Raw genomic sequence first — 7458 nt, 5'->3', positions numbered from 1 at the left:
TAGTCCTAATAGACTGTTGTAAATCCTTTAATAGGATGACATTCCAAGTGGATATTTTGAAGTCTTTTATCCAGGTACACTTCTAATAGGGTGTTGAAATCCTCTATTAAGGTGGGACTTAACAGTCCTTGAAAGCCTTTAATAGGATAGGCCTTTCATAGGGTAGATCATGTCTCATGGTCAAATCATTATAACCTTCATTGGCTACACTTAATTGCTATAGTAGTGAAGAATTGTGGGTGTCATCACCACCCCAAATTTACCTTCTCATTTGGATGGTTTTTGGGTAATCATATCAGGTGTCAAATGTGTGATTTCTGATGTCTTTACATCTTTTAAATGTTAATATTTTGCATGTCATTTCAAGTTTATCTATTGAATGCATGAGATGGATGAGTGGTGAGAAGTTTTATGGGTTCATGTTTTAACTACTGATTCACCCTACTCTTAGTATTTTACCTTTCCTACTTGTAATTCAATTAGTAATAACTGCTAAGTAGAGGAAATTATGATTAGACATACATCCCCATATAGGAAATCTAATCTTTATCATGCAATTCTAGCTCTAAATAGAAAAAAGTGATGACCATTACTACCCTAGCTAGTAGAATTGCCATGTTGCCATTTGCCCTTGAAGTATTCTACCACCTCACCTAGCTTCTACCTTTACATTGAATGCCTTTTCTTTGTTTGTGGCTTTGCAACTAGTTTTCTTCATTAACTACTTGGCTCTGTAAAACTATGATATCTTCACTTTATGCCTAATCATTGCTTTAGAGCCTATTATCACCTTGACCCTTTAACTATTGTGACCATCAGCTCAACACAAAAATGATCCTTCTCACAATTTATATATTTTGGGACAAACATCTTCATCACTTGCGATATTGTAAAAGCTTGGAAACTTGATTACTTGATGTTGATTGCAACCTCACAACTATTTGTATTAACTCATCTTCTAACCCTACGAATGAGCGATCAAAGCTTTCACACCATCACCACTCTAACCTTAGGTTGACTTTAACCTTCTACAAAGATGCAACAACACAAAAATTAATTGTACACACATTCACAACTTGAAACTAAGCCTAACATTAGATGTATGTGACCTTGCGATTGCCAAGAACTTGACTATTAGAATTTCTATTCACAATATTGCAACTTGAAGAGACCTAACTATTTGAAACCATGTGATGTTGTCAATGCAGATATCTTTACCTTCATCACTTCATTAGAACCACCAACTAATCTCCTCATCTAACTTCTGTGAATGAGAGAAACCATTAGAATTGATTTCATATCATGCCATCATCACCTTAAGTTTGGTTTACATTTAACTCTATGTGATGCTACAAATAAAGAGGATCACTACTTCACTACTCTAACCTAGGGTTAACCTTACCCCTCTATGATGATGCAAAAATGAGTCCTTTATGTTCTTGGCTCACCATGGAATGCATCATACACTCATATTCCTATATTGGCTAAATATTGAGAAACTTGAAAATGTGAGGATATGCTAGATGTTGATCTACCAAGATCTAATGGTCACTAGAAAAATAGAAAACCCTTGGCATAGTCAACATCCTCAACCAATTAGCCATCACCAATTTGTCACTACTTTAACAGTTCCCTTTTGTAGCCCACCAATTGAAATTGGTCCCACTTTGTCCACATAGCAACTTGTTGCTTCCTTACTTTGGTTAAACCTTGCACAACTTCATAATGTGGGGAAATGATACTCGTCAATCTAAAAGATCTGATTGTTGTGAAAATCATGGGTCCTTGAGACATTTCCAAAGCTAGAACTTGACCTATGATGTTGTGACCAACTTTTTTGAAGCTATGTTGATGGTTGATTTGACTATTTGCATCTTCTCAACCTAACTTATGGTTAAGCCATAAAATGAAGCAACAAGGTGATAAAGGGTACTCGCATGATTGCAACTTGAAATCTCTTAAGGATATGTCATACAAATAAGATATTTGAATACTTAGGGATATATAGAGTATAACCAAGGTTTTACATATCCCTATCGAGTCTGTATGGAAATGAATGAATAATATAATAGATGTAGGCCGGGCTATCACCTTGGATATTCAAATTTTTGGAAGGGGGGAAAAAATGGTTAACATTTCTGGCAACTTAGAGGAGATGCTTACTTGCTCAACATGGACCAGTAGTTTTTGAACAATCCATTGGGATATAGAGTCACAAAAAATGAAACCTACTCTACAAATAGCCAAAAAAAATGCAATCTCTACAACTACAAAATTTCAAAACTCTACTATCTCATAGAGAAATAGCTTGTGCCCACACACTTCTTGAAAAAATTGAAAAAATGAAAAACATCTACTCTACTATGTACATGAATTTATAGAAATAGAAGGAAAAACAAAACCATTGACTGGTTTGTTGAAATAACTACCTTTCTATTGATATTAGATTAGTTTTGAAAAGTGAGTGTCTACACACTTATGTCATTTACTTAGTTCATGTCAAACAAGTAGTATATGCCGAGAACAACATGTATAAAATAAGAGCATGTTGAGTCCACAGTGAGTGCCGAGCCACTCATGTGCCAAATCACTCAAGTGTCAAGTAGACAATGTATGTTGAGTGATTTAAGAGCTGAGAAAATAGTACATGTTGAGTAATACTGATGTCAAGTCATAGTATAGAAGATAGTATATGCTAAGCATCAGAGACTTCAGATGCTGAGTAAGATTATTTTGTCATAGTTATTTGTAATGGCACAAATAACTATGTAAACCATTTTTGAGCCAACTAAAGATTGAATTACAATATTTTGGAGATAAGGATGAATCTCAAGTTGGATTACCAATGCAATTACATGCAACCAATCAAGTAAAAGGAAGGTTTAAGTGAAAAAATGGATGAATCAAAATAGTTGATTCATATCTAACCCTATGTCACCTAAGTCTTCTTAAGGAGGACAAACCCAAAACATTCTAAGGAATATGACAGAGAAAATAAAGAACTTTGCATGCACAAATAGAGCATTCATGGTGGCTAAGGAGTTATAATCTAAGATTGCATTGTAGAGAATTAGTTAAAGGAGAACATACAAAGAGATGATCATATACAAAAGAGACATTTGATCAACATAGATCAAGAATACATTATTTTAGAGGTGATCTGTTATCAAACAATCAAGTGCTAACTGCAGGATCATTGTTGAATCATTCTAGCAGGTGAATTAGTTAAATCTCTTAATAGAGTAGTCCTAACAAGCTGTATTGAAATCCTCTAACAAGGTGCTTACTTAATTGTTAGTTAAATTCCTTTAGCAAGGCACACTTCTAATGAGGTTTTGAAATCCTTTTGCAGGATGAGACCTAATAGTCTTTGTAAGCCTTTAATGAGGTAGAACTTTCATGGGGTAGATCATGTCTCATGATCAAAATATTGTAACCTTCATTGGATACACTTTATTATTGCAGTAGTGAAGATTTGTGAGTGGCATACCCACCCCAGTTTTACCTTCTCATTGGAGGGTTATGGGTAATCATATCTGGTGTCATGCATGTGTGAATGCTTACTTGTTTACATATTTTAGATATATATGCTTTACATGGTATTTTATTTACTTAATGAATGTATGAGATGAAAGTGTGGTGAAATTTTTATGGATCCAAGTTTAACCTAATGGTTCACCCCCCCTCTCAAAAGTTTATCTTTCTTATTGTAATTCCAAAAAATGGTATTAGAGCTTGGTTCTCTAAAACAAAAGCTTTAAAGTTTTGAGAAAAGATCTTGAAATGTAAGAATACAAGTTGGGAAAGATCATTGAGCATCAAATAATTGAAACACAACTAATCCTACATCAACTGAATGAAGCAAGAGAAGAACTAATGAAATATTTGAAGAGAAGGAAGGAAATTTCTATTGAGGAGAATGCCATGCAATATAGAGAGATAGACACTAGTAAACTATTTTCCAATGGAGACTTCAATGAATTTGATGCAGCAGTTGCAGATCCAATGAAAAATAGCAAAGCCCAAGCTGAGGAAACCAAAAATCTAAAGTTATAGCAAGAACCACAAGGCATACTACTATGTGAGGTGATTGAATAGAAGAAGAAAGATATAGAAGAAAAATCCATTATTGAAGAAGACAAAATAATTTTGAGCAATAGACTAGAAGAGAAATCATAAGAGCTAATTGATATTTTCAACATACAATTGGATACTTTGAGTCAAATGATGAATGCCAACTATGAACTGAATGTCAAGGACATTGAGATAACAACATTGAAGTTACAGAATGAGAAGTTGCAAAGCAACCTAAGTAGGAAAAATGAATTTTTTAAAAGGTTCAATAAACCAAGTGAAGCCATAAAATACTTTGAGAAATTATTGAGATCCCCTAGACCTAACAATGGAACATCTGGATTGGGATACACAAGTATTGAAGAAGGAGAATCATCCAAAAGTGTTGAAGAAAGGAACAAAAAAGGGAAAAATTCCAAACCTTCTTGTCATAATCGTGGTAAGAAAGGACATACTATTATGTGTGTAGGAGCAAAACTACAAATCAAAATGTCAAGCATAAGAACATGGTTCACTATCATAAATGCAACAAACAAGGTCATTAGGCACATGAATGCAGAACCATGACCACACACAAAAATGTGTAGGATATTTTTATAACTATCAAAAGTTTGTACATAGAGATTTTGAGTGCATATCCAAACCCATGTGGTCATCAAACAAGCAAACGAAGATACGGACCAATAGAAACTCCTTTAACTAGGATTATAATAAAATATATAGCTACCATTGTTGTCAAGAATATGGACATGTTCCTAAAAATTGTATTAGGACACACTTCAAAGGTGACTACAAAAGATGGTTGAGTCAAACCACATATTTTCTCTTTTTGAAGACTTGTCCCATCAACAGATATTGCCCAACAAAGTCAAAGGCACCAAGTTGTGAGTTTGATGTAGGTAAAGGCAAGGCAAATGTTGAAAATGTTAGAAGTGAAATGAGAAAGACATGGAAGAAAAAGGATGATTGTAGCACATCAAATGGAGAAGGGATCAATTCACCCAATGGGTTAGGTGATAACACCTCATCAAACTAAGAAATCATGAGGTATGTGGGACTGATATTCAAAAGTTATATCATACACTAGTTCTAAAATATTTTAGCATTAAAAAGATTCATTCATTAGCATGAACAAAGATGCAAGATTTTATTTGGAATCCAAGAAAAATCTTTTAAGTTTTTCATGTTATTGCCGAGCATCAAAAGTTTCCTATGAGTGCTAAGTGAAATGCTAGAGGATGTCAAGCCAACAAACTAGCTAATTGATGTCGAGCTCATAATAGTAACTGAGTGAATGAAATGCTGATGGATGTCGAGTGAGTCTAAAATTGGTTGATGCCAAGCTTATAGCTATGTAAGAACTTAACATTAATTGCAACATTTCAAAAGGGTATTTGATCAATTTTGACTCATTTTTCATCATTTCAAAATCGAGAAAGAACAAGGATAGCAAGAGGTGATCATAAAATTCATCCAAAGAAATTGTAGAAGATTTGAGTAGTGATTCAACACCATTTCATTAGATCTTGCAAGGTGTTTATCAAGTGTCAAGTTTTGCTGTTTATATGTTCATACACCCTAGTTTCATATAATAGCATTTAGTTGAAATAATGTAGAGGGTAAGGAGGTTTTGAATGTTCAATTGGTTAGTAATGAGGTGAAGCAACCAATATTCAAAGTCATTCTAGAAATTCCTTAAAAAAAAGAACCCTCCGATGTGTTATCCATGATACTACCAAATTTTTTAATGGTTCAATATGTTAGGAAATGTTATAACTATAAAATTGGAAGTATTGGAGATGTGGAGATTATGAAAGCATATGATAGACTTTGTGAGAATGGTGTATTGAGAGAAGAATTTAAAATTATAGAAAAGAAAGAGTTAACTCATGTCCTAGATTTCCCAAATATATTCAAAATAGAATGGATTAGGATAGTATTAAGCAGGATACATGATAGTTCACTTTGGTTAGACAATGATCCTATCAAGATAACCAAAAGGATAATCCATAGGGTAACAGGGTATACAACCCTAAATTGGCCTAAGACTCTAAGGAGTGATTCAAAAGAGGTTATTGAAAATAATATAGGAGTCATGTGGAATAAGAGAGGAATGACTATTGATACCATTTTAGATCCATTGATAGACTTTTTAGTAAGGGTTATTTCACATAAGTTTTACAAATGCAATAGATTAAACAGTGTGCCCTAAATTACAGTGGATGTTGGTTATAAGATTGTGAAGAAGGATCACACATATGATTTTGTAGAGTTACAACTATGATAGTTGGTTGAGAACCTAGGAGCAATAAGGAAGACTAAGAGTGTTCAATGTAAATTTGGTTATATCCCAATATGTATATTCTTTTATGTTCAAAACACTTTTCCTACATTTGGAAAAATTGCATGGAAAACAAATAGGTTAGTGGTAGTAAAAATTGGTGAGTTCATTGAAAAATTAGGTGAGAAATTTGAGTTAGTTATAACTACCTACTTTGAGGACTTTAAGAAGTCTATGAAGAAAAGATTGAGAATTTTAGTATCACTAGTGGAAATGCATTATGATGACATTTGTTTTCTAGCAGATGTTGACTATACATTTTTTCAAGTAGCAACCCAAAGGGTAAGATGGTTGAGACCATTAGGATATGAAATAAATGTAGATGAAGCCTCTACAACTATTATAGCTTTACTTTCAAAAGATATAGAAAAAGATGCTATTGATTTTGGAAACTATGAGATGGCAAAATCCAAGATCATTATGGAACTGAAACCTACCTTTGTTATAAAGAAGAAGGAGAAGTTGGTGAAGCAACTGGAAGCTAAATTTGGTGAAGATGCCAAGAAGGAAGAGGAAGAGGAAGAAGAGGATGAAGAGGAAGAATATATCCAAACACAAGCACCACTTGCACTTACACAAGGTCAAGGTGAAGATTAGCCAAAGGAGGAAACAAAAGTTGTTGAAGGTGCTAAGGGAGAAGAAGTCAAGGAAGCACCTAATCCCACTGATCAAAAGAAGAGGAAGGCTAAGGCACAAAAAGTAACAAGGGATAAGAATAATATCAAACCAAGTTAGACCAAGCCTACAACACCTACTAAAAAGGCTAGTGCACATGTGACTGCTCAAAAGGCTAAGGAGAAAGCCAAACTAGCTGAGCAAGAAGGAGGTGTCTAGAAAAGACTAAGGAGGAAATACATTGCACAAGCTAAATTTGATGAGGAGAGAAAAAAATTAGATGACAATACCCAATTCAAAGAAGTGGGTCACAATCCACTATCAGATCTTGAAAATATATTTGAAAATATTAAGCATAGTGTACACTTGTTAGGATTTTATCATTTTGATTTTGATAACCTTAGTAAAGTAGAAAAGAATCAAGTGGA

Source organism: Cupressus sempervirens, chromosome 3 (assembly GCF_028749045.1).
Source record: "Cupressus sempervirens isolate cs-2001-9-10 chromosome 3, ASM2874904v1, whole genome shotgun sequence".
Lineage (NCBI taxonomy): Eukaryota > Viridiplantae > Streptophyta > Pinopsida > Cupressales > Cupressaceae > Cupressus > Cupressus sempervirens.
The sequence above is the reverse complement of the archived record's forward strand: the minus strand, read 5'-3'. Positions refer to the sequence as shown.